The sequence below is a fragment of the Sciurus vulgaris genome (assembly GCF_902686455.1).
Source record: "Sciurus vulgaris genome assembly, chromosome: 2".
Taxonomy (NCBI): Eukaryota; Metazoa; Chordata; class Mammalia; order Rodentia; family Sciuridae; genus Sciurus; species Sciurus vulgaris.
The window spans coordinates 152,807,122-152,827,106 of record NC_136462.1 but is presented as its reverse complement, the minus strand read 5'-3'; the positions used below and the strand labels follow the sequence as shown (position 1 = coordinate 152,827,106).

General features: G+C 38.8%; 1 protein-coding gene across 14 annotated transcripts in view; it reads left to right on the top strand.

Annotated features, from left to right (window-relative positions):
* ARNT2 (aryl hydrocarbon receptor nuclear translocator 2) overlaps positions 1-19,985 on the top strand; it is a 174,765-nt gene that overhangs the window by 105,730 nt on the left and 49,050 nt on the right. The gene's annotated exons all lie outside the window — the stretch shown is intronic.

The window sequence follows — 19,985 nt, the reverse complement described above, 5'->3', positions numbered from 1 at the left end:
CAAATCAAAACCCAATGATTACCTCTTGTACTCATTTGGATGATTAAAGTAAAACATAATAACAAATATTGGTGAGGATGTGGAGCAACTGGAACCCTCTTACATTGCTGATGAGAATGTAAAATAGTACAACCACTTGGAAAAAGAGTCTGGCAGTTCCTCAAAATGGCAAACAGCAGTCTCACTCCTAGATATCAGTTTAAAAGAAATGAAGACCTATGTCTTCAAAGAAATGTATACATGAGTGTTCATAGCAGCATCATTCATGATGGTAAAAAAATGAAAGAATTTGAATGTGTGCCAATAGATAAGTGGATAAATAAAATGTGATCCGTCTCTACAATGGAATACCAAACAGTTATGGAAAGCAGTGAAGTACTGATAAATTGTCTATTAAGGAACTTTTGAAAATATCATGCTAAGTAAAAGTATCCAGACACAAAAGGTCACATGTTATATGATCTCATTTATATAAAAATGTCCAGAACAGCCAAATCAGTCAAGCTAGAAAGTAGTTTGGTTTCCAGGTGCAGCAGGGAGAAAAGACAGGAAATGACTGTGAAAGGGTACAGTAGTTTTTTGAGGAGTTACAGAAGTGTTCTAAAATTAGATAGTAGAGGGTTGCATAACTCTGTAAATATACTAAAAACTAATGAATTGTATACTTTAAGATGGTAAATTTTATGGTATATGAATTGTATCTTGATAAACTGTATATGGTGGTGGGATGCTGGGATCAAACCAAGACTCTTATGCATGCAAAACAGACACTCTACTACTGAACAATATACCCAGCCCAATAACTATTCTTAAACAAGAGCGTATACAATGTCAAGCCATTTATATACAGTATACATTGTATTTCAGTGAATGTTTCACATTAGCTGTGTATTCTGCAATTGTTGGATAGATTATTTTCTAAATGTCAATTGCATCAAGTTGATTAATAGTGCTGTTACAGGCCACTATATTCATATTGATTTTTTTTTGCCTGCTTGATTCTTCAATTACTGAAAGTGTTGAAGTCTCCAATTATGATAGTGTATTTACTTATTTTTCCTTGTAGTTCTACTTTGCTTCACATATTTTGATGTTCTGTGTTTTGGTGCACATGTGCTAAGGATTGTTATGTCTTCTTGGAGAATTTTCCCTTTTTATGAAATGCCCTTCTACATCACTGTACTTTTCCTCGTTCTCAATTCTACTTTGCCTGAAATCAACTTAGTTTCTCCAGCTTTCTTTTGATTCGTGTTAACCTGAGTGTGTCTTTATATTTGAAGTGGGTTTCTTATAAACAGCATCTAGATTGATCTAACTTTTTTATACACTCTGACAATCTGCCTTTTGATTAGTGTATTTAGACCATCACATTCAACATGATTATTTATATAGTTTTATTAATAGTCACCATGTTTCCTATTCATTACAATTGCTCTTTGTTTTTTCTCCCTCTCTTTTCCCGCCTTTTCTTGGAGCATTTTGTATTTGATTTTCTTTCCTCTTAGCATGTTATATTGCTTTCAAAATGTTTTCATTATTTGTCCCAAATTTGAAATATACACTTATAATTAATATAAATCCATATTTGAATAATACATGATTCATGGTAGCCCAGACACCTACTAACAGAGCATCCCCCCTTCCCATCCCCTTCACTTGTCTTTATCATCTCACAAGACATTGTTACTATTATTCCTTTGAACAGAGATCTGTTGACTCAGTTAAGAATAATAAAAATGAAAGATTTTATTTTACTTTCATTTATTCCTCATCAGTGCCCTTCTTCCCTTCTTTATGTAGACCTGAGTCTCTGACCTACGTAATTTCCTTCTTTCTGAAGTATTGATTGATCGATTGATTGGTACTAGAGATGTTTAAATTTTATTTGTTCTTTTTTTATGCATGACAGTAGAATATATTTTGACATATTATGCATATATGGGATACAACTTTCCATTCTTCTGGTTTTACATGATGTGCAATTACATTGGTCAGGTATTCATATATGAACATAGGAAAGTAATGTCCGATTCATTCCACTAACTTTCCTATTCCCATTCCCCCTTCCTTCCCTTCATTCCCCTTTGTCTAATCCAATGTATTTTTATTCTTCCCCACCTCCCACTTATTGTGAATTAGCATCCACATAACAGAGAGAGTATTTGGCCTTTGGTTTTTTGGGGATTGGCTTATTTCACTCAGCATGATAGTCTCCAGTTTCATCCATTTACTGGCAAATGCCATAATTTCATTTCTCTTTATGGCAGAGTAATATTTCTTTGTGTATATATACCACATTTTCTTTATCCATTCATCTGTTGAAGGGTATCTAGTTTGGTTCCAGAGTTGACCTATTGTGAATTGAGCTGCTATAAACATTGTTGTGGCAGTGTTATTATATTATGCTGATTTTAAGTCCTTTGAGTGCATACCAAAGAGTGGGATAACTGGGCCAAATTGTGTCCAAGTTTTCTGAGGAATCTCCATGCTGCTTTCCATAGTGTTGCACCAGTTTTCAGTCCCACCAGCAATGTATAAGTGTGCCTTTTTCACTACATCCTTGACAACATTTATTGTTACTTATATTCTTGATAATTACCATTCTGACTGGATGAGATGAAATCTCAGTGAAGTTTTAATTTGTATTTCTCTAATTGCTAGAGACGTTGAACATTTTTTCACATAGTTATTGACTGATTGTATTTCCTCTTCTTTGAAGTGCCTGTTTACTTCCTTTGCCCATTTATTGATTGAGTTATTTGTTTTTGGCATTAATTTTTTTTTTTTTTTTTTAGTTTTTATATACCCTGGAGATTAATGCTCTATCTGAAGTGCAGGTGGCAAAGATTTCCTTTCATTCTGTAGACTCTCTCTTCACATTCTTGATTATTTCCTCTGCTGTGAAGAAGCTATTTAGTTTAACCCAGGGACATTTGACCACTGAGCCACATCCCAAGCCCTTTTTATTTTTTTTATTTGAGACAGGGTCCTCCAAGTTGCTGAGGGCCTCACTAAGTTTCTGAGACTGGCTTCGAAATTGCAGTCTTTTTGCCTCAGCTTCTCAAGTCACTGGAATTACAAACATGGACCTCAATGCCTGGCTGAACAATTTATTTTAATATTTCTTGAAGGGCAGGTCTACTGTTAAAAAACAATCTCAGTTTTTGTTCTTTGTTGAAAGTCTTTATTTCTTCTTAGCATTTGATGGATAATTATACTGGATATATAAAATTCTATGTTGGCAATGACTTTCAACATTTTAAATATTTCACTCTACTTCTGTTTGCAAGTTTCTTATGAGAAGTCAACATAATTTTTATCCTTGTTCTCCTATTAGTAGTGTGAGGTTTGTTTTGTTTTTTTGTTTGTTTGTTTGTTTGTTTTTTCTGGTTCTTTCAAGATCTTCTCCTTATGTTTGGTTTTCTGCAGTTGACTATGATATACCTGAGTGTAGAATTCTTTTTATGCTGCTTGGTGTTCCCTCAGCTTCCTGGTTCTGTGCTTTGGTGCCTGTCATTAATTTGGGGAAATTCTTGGACATTATTTCTTCAAATATTTATTCTGCCTTTTCTCTTTCTTCTTTGAATTTTCAAATTGCACATATGTTATACCTTTTGTACCACAGGTTTCAGATATTCCTTCCTTCCTTCCTTCCTTTTTTTTTTTTTTTCCTATTGATATTTTAGTTTGGGTAATCTCAAAATGATATATTTTCAAGTTCAATGATGTTTTCTGCCCTTGGCCATGTTTGGGCTACTGATGGGTCTATCAAAGTTATTCTACATTCCCACTGTAGTGTTTTTGATTTCTAGTATTTTCTCTTCATTCCTTCTTAGAATCTTCATCTCTCTGCTTACATTGTCCATTTGTTCTTGCATATTGTCTACTTTCCCCATTAGAGTTCTTAATTTACTAATCATGGTTATTTTAAATTTCCCAGCTGGTTATTTCAAAATCTGTGTCACATCCAAGTCTAGTTCTATGCTTCCTTCATCCCTTCAGACTGTTCTTCCCTACCTTTTAATGTGACTTCTGATTTTTTGTTGCAAGCCAGACATAATATATCAGGTAATAAGAACTAAGGTAAATGGGCCTCTCGTGTAAGGTTTTACATTAATCCTGCTAACAGTTGGACTGTTTTTAATGTTTGTTATAGCTGTTGATGCTAGAAGCTATAAATTTCTCTCACATTTTTTTTCTCCCCTACTCCCTTTGGGTTTCCTGAAGAGCTCTTTCTTAAATAGAGTCTATGCCTCTCAGCTTCTCATCTATAAACCACGGTTTTAGAAGAGCTCTGTTGGTGTGTTCTAATTGTTCTATAAACCTCCCTCTTTTAGTGGACTTGTGTCCTAGGGCCAGGACCTTCACAAGTGTGTCCTCCTCATCCCTCCCCTTAGGTCAGGTAGGAAGGAGAGGTGGCAGAAATTGGGTGGGCCCCTACCCCTACCCTTACCCCTGCCACATGAATCATTGTTTTAGTCTGTTTTACATTGCTATAATAAATACCACAAACTAGATAGTTTATAAAGAAATGAAATTTATTTCTCACAGTTCCATAGACTAGAAAGTTCAAGTTCAAGGGGTCACATCTGGTGAGGGCATTCTTGCTGCATCATAACCTGGAAGATGACATCACATGGTGAGAGCATGTGCGCTTAAGTTTCTCTTGTTATGAAGCCACTGCTCCCATCATGGGGGCACCCTTATGACCTCATCCAATTCTAATTATGTTCCAATGGCCCCACCTCCAGCTATAGGAAACCATAATATAGGAATCTGGGGACTGTGTTTCCAACACATGAACTTTTCAAAGACATATTTAGATCATGACAACTGTAAGACACAGAGATTATTAGGCTGTTGTTTGCCAAAGTCCTCAGCTAGATTCAAGAACAGGAAACTCATAAGAGCCTGGACCTTAGCTTTGTGGATCCAGTCATGGTCTAGAAACTGCTGTAGAACTGATCAGACCCAGGGAGTTTTGAAAGAATTCTCAGAAGCTGAGCTATCAACCAGCTACAATCCAATAATGGCATGGGGTCTCTGTGTAAGTGATATGGATGCTCCTGTGCAATATCCAGGGGACCTGTCAGGTTTGAAGTACTTAAGACACCAGATTTATATAGGAAGTGTTTGGTGAGAGGAAAATAGGAGCAAATGGATGTGGGTCTTGAAGGGAAATTCCCAGCAGCTCAGTTCTCCAAGTACATGTGATGGACCCATGAATGGCAGTTGTTGAACAAGACTCTACAGGCTACAGGGCACAGTGCTCTAGGGAGCATTCAGACAGGCATGGAGGCCCATGTGTGACCACAGGAGACTCCAGGAGAGAGTGGCTAGAGTCTGTGGACAGAAGAGGCCACCTGGAGGAAGCTCATAATAGTGCTGGTCAGTTCTGCCAAATTCTGCTTCTTGGGACCCATACCAAGGTGACCATCTCATTCTTAATGAAGATTTTCTTCATTTGAATTAGTTCATTATTCTCATTATACCAAGCAAAGTTCCTCTTCCTGCTTCTGACCTCCAAGTGCTCTCTTTCTTAACTGCTTTATTTGAGCTTCACGCTTGTTACCTCACATGAGAAATGCCCTCCCTGATCATGGTAAATTCACTCTCAGTGTCCTTGTGGATAAGCGGGAGAAAGAAGGCTGAAACCAGGAGCGCAGAAAGATGGCTGTGTCCAAAGTATACAAAGCTGGCTCAGGACAAGCTCCCCAGGAGTGGCACATGGCCATGATTGCTAGTGATGGCAGTCACAGGGCAGGAGGGCTTACTATGCCTCAAATCTTCCACAGTGGCCCTTGAAACCTGCCACATGAGAAATGGTTGATGGAGCCAGCCAGGGTGGGTGTTTAAGTTGGAGAAAGTGAGACATGATTTCTGTCTTTAAATATTTGAGGGGGTGTCATGTGAAGGAGGAGTTGATCTCACTTAGAATAGTTCCAGAAGGCACAATTTGGACCAAAAGGGGAAAGTAATTGGAAGGCAGATTATAACTCAATAGGGACAAATGAGTAAAGTGTACAAACAGGATGTTCATAATGTATACACAAACACACTAAGCATATGAGAAGATATTTAATCTTACTGTTAATAAGAACTGCAATTTAAAACAATTTGATGCTGTCCCTTCTTTCCCATCAAATGACAAAAAATTGTAAAAGATAAAATGTTGGTAAGATTCAGGAAAATGGGTACTTTTATGTACCCCTAGTTGGACTATTAATTAGTACAAATTTTCAGTAAACTAATTTGGCAGCAGTAATTAAATGCCTTAAAATATACATTCCTTAAGATGCAAGGAATACACTTCGAGGAATATATTCTAAGTCATTAATCAGATCTGTGTATGTATTATGTCTAAGCATCATCTGTGAAAACCTCCAATTCCAAAGAGAGAGAGTTAGTCAAAAATGATATGGAACATCTGTATGATAGAATACTGGGCAACTATTAGCAGGCGTGCCTCCAGAGGATGTTTAAAAGCAAAGCAAAGTATTAAAAAGTAGTTTTTAACACCCCAATTTTATTTTTAGATTATAGGTGAGTAAATCTATACATTAAAAACAGTATATTAATCACTGTTGCTTCTGTAGATTGTTAGATTTTTTTTCTTGCTTTTCCATTCATTTCCGCTTTTTCCAAATGTTTACATAACTTTAAAAATCAAGTAAAGTCATATTTTTGAGAAATCAATCTAAATTTTCTAAAGGGATAATCCAGACAATTGGACTGAGTGGTTTACACTGAATTTAGAAGTTGTGCCTTTTTTGTTTGTTTTGTATTTGGCTTTGTTTTTATTTTTAATTGGTCACATTTCTCTGAAGAGATTTCTGTGAAGATAGAAAATAAGACTATCTCCATGCACAGTGACTATGGCATGCCTACAGGATACTTAGTAGGCACTATCTTTTTCTGTGACCATTAATATTCTTCTTCTTGATTGAAAACTACCTTCTTAAATCATGTAACACAATTCCATGCTTATTGTTGAGATCCCTCAAGACCCAGGGACATGCTGTGTTCATCTTCTCACCCCAGTACATAGATCAGAACCGACACACAGTTCATATTCATGAAGACTGGATGGATGGATAAACAGAAGGACAGAAGGAACAAAGGTATTAAAGGAGAGAGGAATGCCTGCCTAGACAAAAGAAATAGTCAACATAGAAGGATGTTTTATAGAATCCAGAGTTTATAGAATGCACTTTCCCAGAAATCTTTTAGGATGAGTAGAGACAGTCATCTGACTTAGATGAGGGGGTTGAAATGAAGTCATAGTATTCTCACCCTACTCTAAGGTCATGGAATTGGAGCATTGGAGCAGCATGCAACTCACTTTACGACTGAATGATGCCTTGTAAATTTACAAGGCTGCCACATCTTGCTCATAAGCTCAGGCTCCTTAATTATAAACAATGACTTGATTGGGAAGTTCAAGAGTCCTAGTAAGGAAGTATGAAGATTTATGGCAGCCAGAGTCACTGTAAATATCTAAATCTGACCTTGAAAAATCTATAAAGGTAAGCATCAGAGGTAAATTTTATGTTGCTAACAGGGGCTAAAGGACAGGTTCTTTGACAGCCCACAGGAACACATTGGCTTAGGTCTGAACAGGTTATCTGTGCATTTGTGGTTCTTCTTCCTATCTGCTGACTCCATGTCAAAGATAAATGTCACATTGGATTCTGATATGTTCCTGAGCCTTTTCTGCTACACAGTATCCTCTCAGCTTCACATCAGTTTATACTGTATAGTTTTCATTTTAAATATTTGGGTGCAATTAAAGGAAAAGGATTATATCAGAGACAGTAGTTCCCTTGTCCAGTTCTTCAGTTGTTGAATTTGTCAGAAATCACTACATACATATTGCAATGAATCCCATTTTTATGTAAAACTATCATGCACCAATTTTTTTTTAAATCACCCATAACAGGTTGCAGTTTACATTTTAGGGGATGTGTCAGAATCCAAAGGACATTGAAAGTCTGAAGATGTGACTCACCTCCACCCCATTGTCCCACCTAGCACCTTGCAGTTTTGCAGACATTCAGCTTTGGCCTAGAGTCATCTGTAAAACAGAAGCATCCTTCTCCAGTCACCATCACTGGTCTGCTTGGTCCTTCATATAAACAATTATGAAGAATGTCCAATTAACTGGGATGTGTCTGCACAGGAGAGCCAGAGTCTGCCCACAGAAAAGAGCCTAACCCTGAGCTGATGACCTCCCTGGGGTCCTCCAGGTCTGGAAGGATTTTGTTATTGGCGCCTAGTGTGCTTTCTCACTAGTGAAACTTTGCTTTTCTTCCCTTTGCTGCTAGACTTTCAGTAAGCCTTGGCCACAGCATGCCAGAGGCCTGAGGTCATGTTGGTGCTTGGCTAGAATCTGTTGTGTAAGGCCAGTGCTGTCACCATGCCCAGTAATTCAACCCTGCCACGAACTCCTCATCCATAACAGCCTTGCACTTCTTGCAGCTTGGTCATTGAATACTGTGTTGTTTTTCTACCACTTGAAAATCTCTAAAAGCTTCTTGTCTGTATTGAGGCCACCAAGTCACAGGGTGATACCTAGAACCCAGCTCTTTCCAGCCCTGAGCCCTCCTGTGGTATAAACACCAGGTCTCCTGCTCAGGACCTCTCCAGATATCAAAGCCATAAACTTGGCCTGAGATGGTGAAAGAAGGATGGCATAGCCTTGGCTTTCTCATTCTTAGGCTGGCAAAGTTACTCTTCCTTCTCTTTCTGTAAATGTTCTTTGAGCTCCTGCCACAGAGAAGGTACTTGCAATCCTGGGATCTTGAGGTGAAGCTGATGTGGTTTTTGCCCTTGTGGAGCTCACAGTGCAATGGAAGAGACAGACTAGCTTTCAGGTCAGTGCAAGGCCACAGGTCAGTGGTCATAACAGAGGCAGGAGGTCATCTCCTGGAGAGTGTCAAGGCAAGCTTCTCCATATTGCACACTGCAGCCAAGCCTTACTGAAAGCCTGACAGGCAATGTTGACTTAAGGAATCAGAGTTCTATTGAGCCAAAACATAAACACAAAGAAAAAGTTAGGAATTTTTTAGTTGACACACATTGCAGGCATGGGAAGTAATAGGGGACAGGACAAGGGAGACATCATAATGATCAGTTTTCATTAGAAAGTGCCCACCATGTGCCAGGCTCAGTGAAAACTCATGATGTACTATGCTATTTAATTTTCACAACAACCCTGATCAGGTGCAGCCACTGTTATTATTATCTCCTTTCCACAGGGTAGATACATCTAGCACACAGATCTAGCAAGTAATAGGGCTGTGTTGTCAAGCCATACCTCCTTCACGCCCTAACTATCATACTGTGCTTCCTCTAGGTGAGAGAGAGATGCTATGCTCAGAGCCACTTACAATTCCCTGTAGCTGGCAGGGGATCGGATCAGATCCTGGGGCTGAGGCCTTGTGCACTAAGCCTGGGAGTTTGGATCCTTCCAGTACATTCTGTGGAGAGTCACAGAAAGTCACTGGAGTTTTTTAAAGATTATTCTGCCAGTTGGATTGAAGAAGGGGGCTCAACGGCACAGGGGACAGTGAGGACCAGTGTTTCTGTCATTACCTCAGAGGTACTATGAGATGGCAGGGGCATGTGAGATGACTGGGATAAGGGCCACAGACAAGGGCCACAGACAAGGACCACAGCTGGCGGGTGGGGAAGCTGGGGTTCAAACCCAGGAAATCTGACTCCAGAGTCAGGGTGCTTAAGCATTATACTTGATCACCTCCTCTTTAGTGTGAAATCATCTGGGACTTTAAATTCAGAATTTAGATTTTAGGTATTTGGTCATTGTTGCCTTTTTTCATCTGTCTTCTGATGTCTATTTTCTGTGTTTTGAGAAACAGATTTGCCACTCTGCAGTAAATTCCACAACTCTGTTACCTATGATCAGTCAGATACCATTCAACTTCATGGCTCACCCGTTATATCTGTTCTATGCTCCCTCCATTATTTTAGTCCATTTCTCAGTGGCAGGATGACTCAATAATTTTCTTCAAGAATAGTGAGCAGGTGCCACACGCATGACTCCTTAGAGGTATGGGATGTCTTCCCATTGCCCTCACACAGGGATGTGGAGAACTCTTGGGTCACAGATTCTCCCTCTGAGCTCTAGAGATACTGCCCTGTCATCTTCGGCTGACAGCATTTTAAAGACATCTGAGATGCGCTTCTGTTGTTCTCTACTTTTTCTTTTTTCCACCATGACACTTACAGATTGTTTTCTTTTGTTGTTGTTGTTCATATCCTTGGAATTCGAGATTTTTCTCTCAGGTACATCTCATACAGGTCATTTTTCTTCATTTTACTGCAGCAGGCCACTTTGGTTTACATACTCTGGTGTCTCACTGTGGGGAAAACTCTGTCTCCAGTTTTCAGAGGTACTGCTGCTTCTTGGCCACTTTCTTCATGCCAAGAAGTTCCACACCCATTTCCTGGATCTGCTCTTGCTGCCACTTGTATTTTTGTTCCTCATGTTAATTTCCTTTTCCTTTTATTCCAAAATGTTGGGGAATTTCTCAGTCCAAGTCTTCTATTCATGGTTACCGTTTAATTTTTCTAAAAGTGTGGCCATTGTGCTCTTCATCTGAACTCAGTCCTTGCTGAACTCAGTCCTTGCCTTCATTAAACACCATGTCCTCTTGAGTCACATTGAGCAATTGAATTTAGACATTTTTCCTCCCTTCTTTTTATAAAGAGTGTCTTCTTTTCTAGGGGGAGCATTTTCTCTGATTCCTTAACTCAGTCTCCTCTTTTTCACATGCTCCCTATTTTTTCTAAGTGGCTCATCTTAGAGATGTCCGTATGTGGTTATCCTCTGTTTAGAGTCAAGAATGGTTCCATCATTGATCCTTTGAGTTTGAGAAAGGTCTCTGGGCCCTGCAAGGGCAAGAAGATAAATGCTTGAATTTGGTGCAGTTTTACTGTCTCCTGAGCAAAGACTCATTTATCTGTACAAGAAGGTGGGATGGGGTGATGTGGGAAGGTGGCTACAGTTACAAGCAGCCCCATAGGAAGCATGGACCTCTGCCACCATGCTGCTTCTTTGGGAAGTGAGAAATTCAAGTTTGCACTTGCCTGTGACTTCACAGGAACAGTAGTTACAAAACACCAGTTGTACTTCAAAGCTTTGCTTTGCAAAATGGGGATCCATTTTCTAGGGTCACCAGTCAGGATCCCTGATACACAAAATACCTGCAGATCAGCATTTTTCAAAATACCTTACAAGATCAAAAGGATTCCATGGCTAATACAGTTGGAAACTTTGCCCTCTGTTCCCCTGCTAGCAAATTGTACTCCAAAGTTTCTTGTTATATTCTCTGAGAACCTACAGTGATGAAACCTTTTATCTTTGTTTAAACTATGTTTCCCAAATGTGTTTTGCCAAAGTAACTTTTTTTTTTTTTTTTTTCCCCCTGAAACTTACTAATGTTCCTCAGGGAACCCCTTGGAAGTGTGCTGTGAACAAGTGCCCTGAATTGCTTGCAGCCAGGACATGGTTGCTTTCTTCCCCCTGTGTTTTCTGAAATGCAAAAATGACTTCATTCACATGTGAAGGTGAAAGTCCCAGGACAGCCTCCGCCTGGTGTTACTGACAAACAGTCCAACTTTTCAAATGTTTGCACAGGGTTAATGCAATCCCTGGTAAGAAATGAAGAAGCATTTCTGGCCAGGGCTGTGTTTCATTCCAAACAGCAGTTTCCAGTTACATTTCATTTGTGGTGTTTATATTAGTCAGGATTTATTTTGACCTGACATGAAGGAAGAGTCTATCCAAGAAGAAGATAATTTAATGTAGCAAAATGAGCTTGTGCAGCCGATCAAGGAATCATCAAAAATCTGCTAAGATAACTGGAATTATCCTGTTCATATTAAAAACCAATTTGATAAGTGTTGCAGCTCCTGGCAGGAAGCGCTCCCTCCTGACACTCTTCCTTGACCCTGGCATCCAGCCTTGGCTGTGAGCCCCTCCTGGAAGTGGTGTTCTTTTCTCTGTTATACTACTAATCATGTGGCATCATAATACTCTGGGTCTCCGTTTCCCCCACCGGCTGGTGAACTCCTTGAGAGTAGGTAGCAACTCTTATTCACTGCTTAATCCCTGGTCTATAGCAGAGTATCAGATACATACCTGGTGTCTGAACCCACAGAATGTCAGAGCCAAGGAGAACCTTGGTATTATCTCGTCCCTCCAGTCTTACAGACCTAAACCTAAAGCCCCAAAGGTTCTGATTCTCAGCTGCACAACACTTGCTGCCCTTGACCATGGACCACACCAGACTATGCTGAGCCACACAGGGAGCTAGCTCAGCCATGCCATGATTCCTGTCCAGTGCCAAATACAACATGGTCACATCACTGTGCTAACAAGACTGGGATGTATTGGGCCTCAGGGGCCAGGCACTGTGCTAAACACTTCTTACATATTTCCTCATAGAATGCCCACAGCAGCACTATGGAATGGGGACTGCAGTTATACCCATTTCACAGATAATAACTGCTACCATTATCATTTCCTGAAACTTTAAGGGACTGGAGGCTTTTGCCATTGGTATCTGGTAGAATCAGGACTTCTGAGTCAGAACAACTCTAGTCACCCCAGAGTTGGAACACTTAATAATCACTAAGCCATACCGTCCCCATAGATGTGTCTTGTGTTGAAGTTGGTACCAGGCAGTGACCATTTCCCTTTAAAGAATCTTTTTCTGGAGCCAGTCTTGCCACTGAGTATGTTCATTGTGAGTCCTCTGTAGTGACAGCCTAGGCCTCTGACATCTAGAGAGAATCTTGTCACCATCATTTCTAACATAAATATTCATGCCTTTCTGTATAGAGAAGCAACCCCAGAGCTATAGTGCAGAGCTCTGGACAAGTCTCGCCAACAGACACAAACACCTGTTTTGCTTCAAGTGCTTGGGCTGCAGGTCACTTTCCACATGGACCTCATGGGTAGTCAGTATGCTGAAGAGACAGGAAGATGCTTTTAGCCAACCTGTAGAAGAAAGTCATTTTGTTCTTCTAGCAAAAATATTTGCCTTCCTGTCATGTATCCCCTCCTCACGATCAAGATTCTTACTGGATGAGCTGATCACCAAAACAGATCCTGAGATGTGCTTGTAGGGAAGTAGTCACTGGAATCTTTTTCACAAATGGAATGAATAGTGGTGAAATTACCAACCAATGGAAAGCCTTTCAAATTTTACAAATCAAGTTCAAATATCATCAAGGCTGTGCTTTGGCAAAATGAAAGTGGCCATAGGATGGACAAACAACACTGAGTTGTTTGTAATGAGAAAAGACTGTTCAAAGCAGTTAAGTCAGGGAAAGATGAGAGGGTGCTTGCTCTTTTGCCTCTCTTAGGAAATGGCCCACTGTTGTTCCCAATGAAATCTCCCGGCTCCTGTTCATGAAGATAACCAGACTCAGAGTCGTGAGCAGGGGCCAAGGAGGCCTCAGGTCCCACTTCTCTCTTTACCAATGGGAAGACAGGCGTAGAGCACTGTGCCCTCATTCTGTCCCTTTGATACCCTCGCTACACCTCAGTGTGTCTGTTGTTACAGCCCTGTAGCCAATGCTGTGTTTACAGTTTTCTATTTATTGGAAATAGAGCTGTACCTTCCAAGTCCAAGTTTAGACAGAATGTTCATTTGCAACCTCCCTTCTAGGCCAAAGAAGATGCCAATTGATTTCACGACTTGGTGGCAGTGTGTTTGGAAAAGGAACTCTGCATCTCTGGCAGATGTTTGGGTGAACCCTCCACCATCTGCAGGCATGTTACCCCTCTACCTGCTAATCAGGTGCAGGGTTCTAAAGTCCAAATTTCAGCATACCATGCTTGTGTTTCTGATGTTGGAGAATGAGTGGTGAGGTAGGAAAATTTTCCAAGTATGCAAAAATCTGCCTTTTGGGGCACCAAAGTATTACATATAGACCTTTTATTTTCTATCTTTTTTTTTTTTTAACTATTAGAAGAACAGCCCCTGCTCATTAATGAAATCTGGAAACTATAGAAAACCTTGCAAAATAAAAATTAACCTGTTGACCCACTTTAAAAGTTTTTTGAAGGTTATAAAACCAAAAAGCAATAGCTTTGCTTCCAACCCTGGTCCTGCCCTCAAGAACCAGTTGACAGCCCCCCAGTGCTTTTCATCATAGAGCCTTTTCTATTATTTTTTAAAATGGAGCTCATGTAGGCTGTTACTACACAGTCGAGTTTCTTTTTAGTTTATCATGGATATCATAATTTCCAAACCAGTATGTATAGTTCTACTTCATTATTTTAGACAGCTGCATATTATTCCACCAATTCATTCATTCTCCAGCTGAGAAACATGAAAGCTGTCTTTAGTTTGAACTCTTACCAAAGATATTGCAGCCGATATAGTCACCACGCGAGTCTTTATTCGCAAATGTTGGTATTTATGAAAGATAATCTCAAAAGTGGTATAAGGATGCTAAATTTAAGTTGTAGTAGCTACCATTAAATTATTCCTCAAAGCAAGACAAGAATGTCCTAATTTTCCACCCTTCTACCACTCTAGATGTTTTCCTCATTTTGTAAATTGTATCAGTCTGATACGTGGAGTGAAAATAGGAGAAAAGTTGACATATTTAAATTAGATTTTCTTTACTGGTGAAATCGAGCACTCCTGGGCACATTCATTGTATTTCCTGTGAATTTCCTGTGCTTATTTTCTTACTTGTGATTTCTGCCTTCTTATTTCCTTCTAGAAGATCTTCATAACATTATGAATATTAGCCTTTCGATCACTGTGTTGCAAATATTTTCTTCCAAACTGACATTTATCTTTTATTTGTGCTGTTTTGCATCACAGAGAATGTTTTGTCTGCTTAAATAAAAGACTCCATAGGCGCTTTTCTCATTACAAACTCAGAGCTCTTAATTCAAAGATGACCTCAAGGCTTCTCTGAGTATATAGAGCTTTGATGGGACTGTTTGTTGTTTCTTTTTCAGCTTCTTTTTATACTTTGGAAGAATCCTCTGCTCTACCCCCTGCTGGTGGCTGACACTTTTTATTTCTTTGCATTTGCTATTTCTCATCCTTCACAGCTTAGAAAGCCAGGTAGCCAGCAAGGAGCAGAACAGACTGCTCAGCTGAGATTGATAAATAGTGATTGACAAATGCATGTGGTGCTTTTGCAGTCTTGTATCTTTCAGGAGAGGAGCCTATTTCTAATGTGGAGCCTCTGCCCTGACTACAGGGGTGCTCAGAGCCTTCAGCTGGAGACATCAGGATGGTACCATGTGTGACTACATCAGACCTGTCAGTGCACAGTACTCTCCTTCTTTCTCCTAAGTGCCATCCACAGCCATGGAAGCTCTTCCCTGTCTCTGCTGATCTCACCAAATATAGAAGGCCTGATTCTGATAAATCCTACTCCATAAAAACCTTGACAGTATCCTATCAAAGAATTCCCAGACAATTGGTTTATGTGGACTTTGTCATTTTATACTTTAGTTTGGGGGTTTTTTTGGCTTTTGTTTGCTTTTGGTTTTGTTTATTTTGTTTTGCAGTACACCTGAACCACATTCCCAGTACTTTTTATTTTGAGACAGGGTCTCCCTAAGTTTCCAGGCTGGCCTCAAATTTGTGGCATCCTTCCTCAGCCTTCCTAGTAGCTGGAATTACAGGCATGTGCCACCTCACTCAGCCTGTTAGTTTGCATTTGTTTGTCTCCTCTGCTTACTGGTTCTCCAAGAGAGTAGGACTATATTATTTAAACTCCTGAGCACAGAGCTTAGAACATAGCAGAACCTAAGGATGTTTGGTGTTAAAATTCCTCTTCACATCTCCCAGCTCCAGACCCTGAAATGCCTCCCTGGAAAGTTCCCAGATTTACCAATGTCACTTTTTAAAATTGTTATCTAATCACTAGTATTGAAAGAATTTGTATGACTTTATATTAAAACACTAAGGTTTTTTTGGTTTTTTTTTTTAGTTTGGTTTAGTTTGTTTTTTGTTTTTAATTTATTTTTATTGTAAACAAATGGGATACATGTTGTTTCTGTTTGTACATGGAGTAACAGCATACCATTTGCGTAATCATACTTTTACATAGGGTAATGATGTTTGATTCATTCTGTTATTTTTTCCTTCCCCCCACCCCTCCCACCCCTCTTTTCCCTCTATACAGTCCTTCCTTCCTACATTCTTGCCCCCCTCCTACCCTCCATTATGTGTCATCATCCACTTATCAGCGAGATCATTCGTCTTCTGGATTTTTGAGATTGGCTTATCGCACTTAGCATGATATTCTCCAATTTCATCCATTTGCCTGCAAAGGCCATAATTTTATTATTCTTTATAGCTGAGTAATATTCCATTGTATATATATACCACAGTTTCTTTATCCATTCATCAATTGAAGGGCATCTAGGTTGGTTCCACAGTCTGGCTATTGTGAATTGAGCAACTATGAACATTGATGTGGCTTTATCTCTGTAGTATGCTGATTTTAAGTCCTTTGGGTATAGGCCAAGGAGTGGGATAGCTGGGTCAAATGATGGGTCCATTCCAAGTTTTCTAATGAATCTCCACACTGCTTTCCAGAGTGGCTGCACTAATTTGCAGCCCCACCAGCAATGTATGAGTATACCTTTCTCCCCACATCCTCTCCAACACCTATTATTGCTTGAGTTCTTGATAATTGCCATTCTAATTGGGGTGAGATGGAATCTTAGTGTAGTTTTGATTTGCATTTCTCTTATTACTAAAGATGGTGAACATTTTTTCATATGTTTGTTGATTGCTTGTAGACCTTCTTCTGTGAAGCATCTGTTCATATCCTTAGCTCATTTGTTGATTGGGTTATTTGTATTCTTGGTGTAGAGTTTTTTGAGTTCTTTATAGATTCTGGAGATTAGTGCTCTATCTGAAGTATGAGTGGCAAAGATTTTCTCCCACTCTGTAGGCTCTCTCTTCGCATTGCTGATAGTTTCCTTTGCTGAGAGAAAGCTATTTAGTTTGAATCTATCCCAGTTATTGATTCTTGCTTTTATTTCTTGTGCTATGGGAGTCCTGTTAAGGAAGTCTGATCCTAAGCCAACAAGTTGAAGATTTGGACCTACTTTTTCTTCTATAAGATGCAGGATCTCTGGTCTGATTTCAAGGTCCTTGATCCATTGTGAGTTGATTTTTGTGCAGGGTAAGAGATATGGGTTTAGTTTCATTCTGTTGCATATGGATTTCCAGAAAAACACTAAGTTTTTAAAATGGCAAATAGGTTTTAGTTCATGATTCATTTTGATGATCTGATTGGGATTTGCCTCTAACTATTTGGAAAATATCCACAATTATGGCATTGTCTGTCATGGGTCCCAGAAGGATGCTCTCAGTTCATGTACTTGTTTGTGTCACTCCTGACCTGGTGGAGAAAAAGGCACTAAACAAAGTATTCACTCTTAGGAATTGAATTGTGTCCCTCCAGATATTCAGGGTTGAACATTCCAACCTCCTGGACTTCAAAGTGTGACCTTATTTGGAAATAGGATATTTGCATCTGTAATTGGTCATATTGGAAAATATTCATATGACCAATGTTTTTTGAAAGAGGAAATTTGAACACAGTCATACACAGGGAGAACACCATTTGAAGGTGAAGGCAGAGATAGCGAGATGCACTGACAAGCCAAAGACACCACAAATTACCAGGAAACCACCAGTCTGGGCCAGAGGCATGGAGCAGATGCTCCCTCAGCACCCACAGAAGGAACCAACCCTGCCGACACCTTAATCTCAGACTTCTGGCATCCAGAACTGTGAGACAATACATTTCTGTTGTTTAAGCCAACTATCTGTGGTACTTTGTTACAACTAGCAGACCAACAGAGAAGGAAGGAGAGTTATGGGGGAAAAGAAAGAAAAAAAAGAAGAAAGTAATCAAACGTGGAAAATAGAGATTAAGTGATCAATGAGAACTACTTTTACTTAAGAATGTCCTTGATGGGACAGTAAAAATTGTAAATTATCTTAAATTCTGAAATAGAAAGTATTCATAAAGCAACTTCTTCTGCATACCAAATCATGGTCATGGTGTGAAGGAGAAGCACATATGCAGTTGCTTGGCTGTGAACTGAGCCAACTGCTTTTTCCATGAAACAACAATTTTTATTTGAGACAATGACAAAATATAGCTAATCAAGCTTGTATACTTGGCATTTATCTTCCCCAAAAATAAATAAATAAAATGAGCCTGTCAGTTCAGGGGCAACAATTGACAGTATGGTAGAACGCAAGTTTTTTAATGAAAATTGGAATTTTAAAAACATGTCTACCAGTATTATCTTGACCAACATCTACAGATATTTCTTATGAGATTCATGATGATATGAATAAGTAAGATTTTTTATGTTGTATAATGTAGTATGTCAACATTTAGATGATCTATATAATATATAATATATACAATATATAATATTTTCTAAATGACCAATAGAAGACCCATACTAAGGTTAAGCCAAATCTATTTCATAAAACCATATGATAAATTAATTGATACAGTTTTTGAACTTTATGTTGCTCTACCCCCTTTTGCAATTAAGATTTGTCAAGATTTGGGAAAATGTCAAAGAATATTCCACAATATTCTGAAAAAGTGTCTCCCTTTTCTAACTACTGATCTGTGAGGGTGTATTTTCTTCATATACCTCAAATACAGCAGCATGTTCTAACACATTGAAGGCAGATTTTAAAATCCTGCTGTCCACTGTTAAGTGAGGCATTAAAAAGATTTGTAAAAATGTGAATCAATAAGTGAGAGATAATTTCTTAACTAACTGTGTAAGAGTTATCTAAGTCTATAGACAGTATTTATTTAATGGAGAACCACTGAAGCCATTTCTGCTAAGACCAGAAGCAAGGCAGGAATGCCTGCTACCTCTACAGCTGCACTACACTGTAACAGCAATGTTAGCCGCACAATTAAATAAGGAAATCTGGAGGCAAACAAATGTGTAAAAAAGAGGGAAACTGTCTTTCTTTTTAAATTATCAGAGAGTATAGCTGCAAAAGCCCAGTGAATCAATGATAAAGCTAACAGAAGCAATAAAATAATTCAGTGATGTGGCATAACATGTTAATATATAGAAGTCAATAATCTACATATATGTGAATAACATGATATATGGTGGAGAAAACCCCATTTACAATAGCAACAATGATAATCAATACTTATGAAGAAGTTTAATAAATGTAGAAGTATAAGTGTATATGAGAAAAAAATTTAATTGCTCCTAAAAGACACAGAAGTAGAATTTAACAAAAGAGAAAACATCCTCTGTGCCTGGGTAAGTCAACATTATAAAGATGTCAATTCTTCTGAAGTTAATTTACAAATTTAATGCAAACCTAATAAAAATACTGTTTTGTGGAGTTAGATAAGTTGATACTAAAGTTCATGGGGAAAAAATACACCTTCAAGAATGGCCAAGAAAACACTCAAAAAGAAAAACTACAAGGGAAATGCCATCAGACATTAGAACATAAAGGAAAGCCTCTGGTTAACATGGCATGGCCCTGGGCTGGAGGAGCTGACTGGCCACCAAAAGAGAAGGTCCAAAATGAGCAAACACATGGGAATTTATCATGTGGCACCTGAGTTCACTGCATTTTAAACAAATGTCAGCAGATCAACCAAAGAACCAGTTAGAAAGAGATAAAGTGAGATATATATCTCACACCCTACACAAGAATAACTCCAAGTAGATCTAAGTATGAAATAAGAAACCATAAAAGTGTCAAGGGAAAACAAGGGTGAGTTTCTCTGTAATCTCTGGGTGGAAAATGACTTTCTAACTGACTCAGACTCCAGACATAATTTAAAAAAAAAAAAAAAAAGGGGGGGTTGGTAAATCTTGACTACATAAAAGTGTTAAAATGCTTAGCTCATCATAAAAGTCAAAATACAGAGAAACACCTATTCGAACATATTCA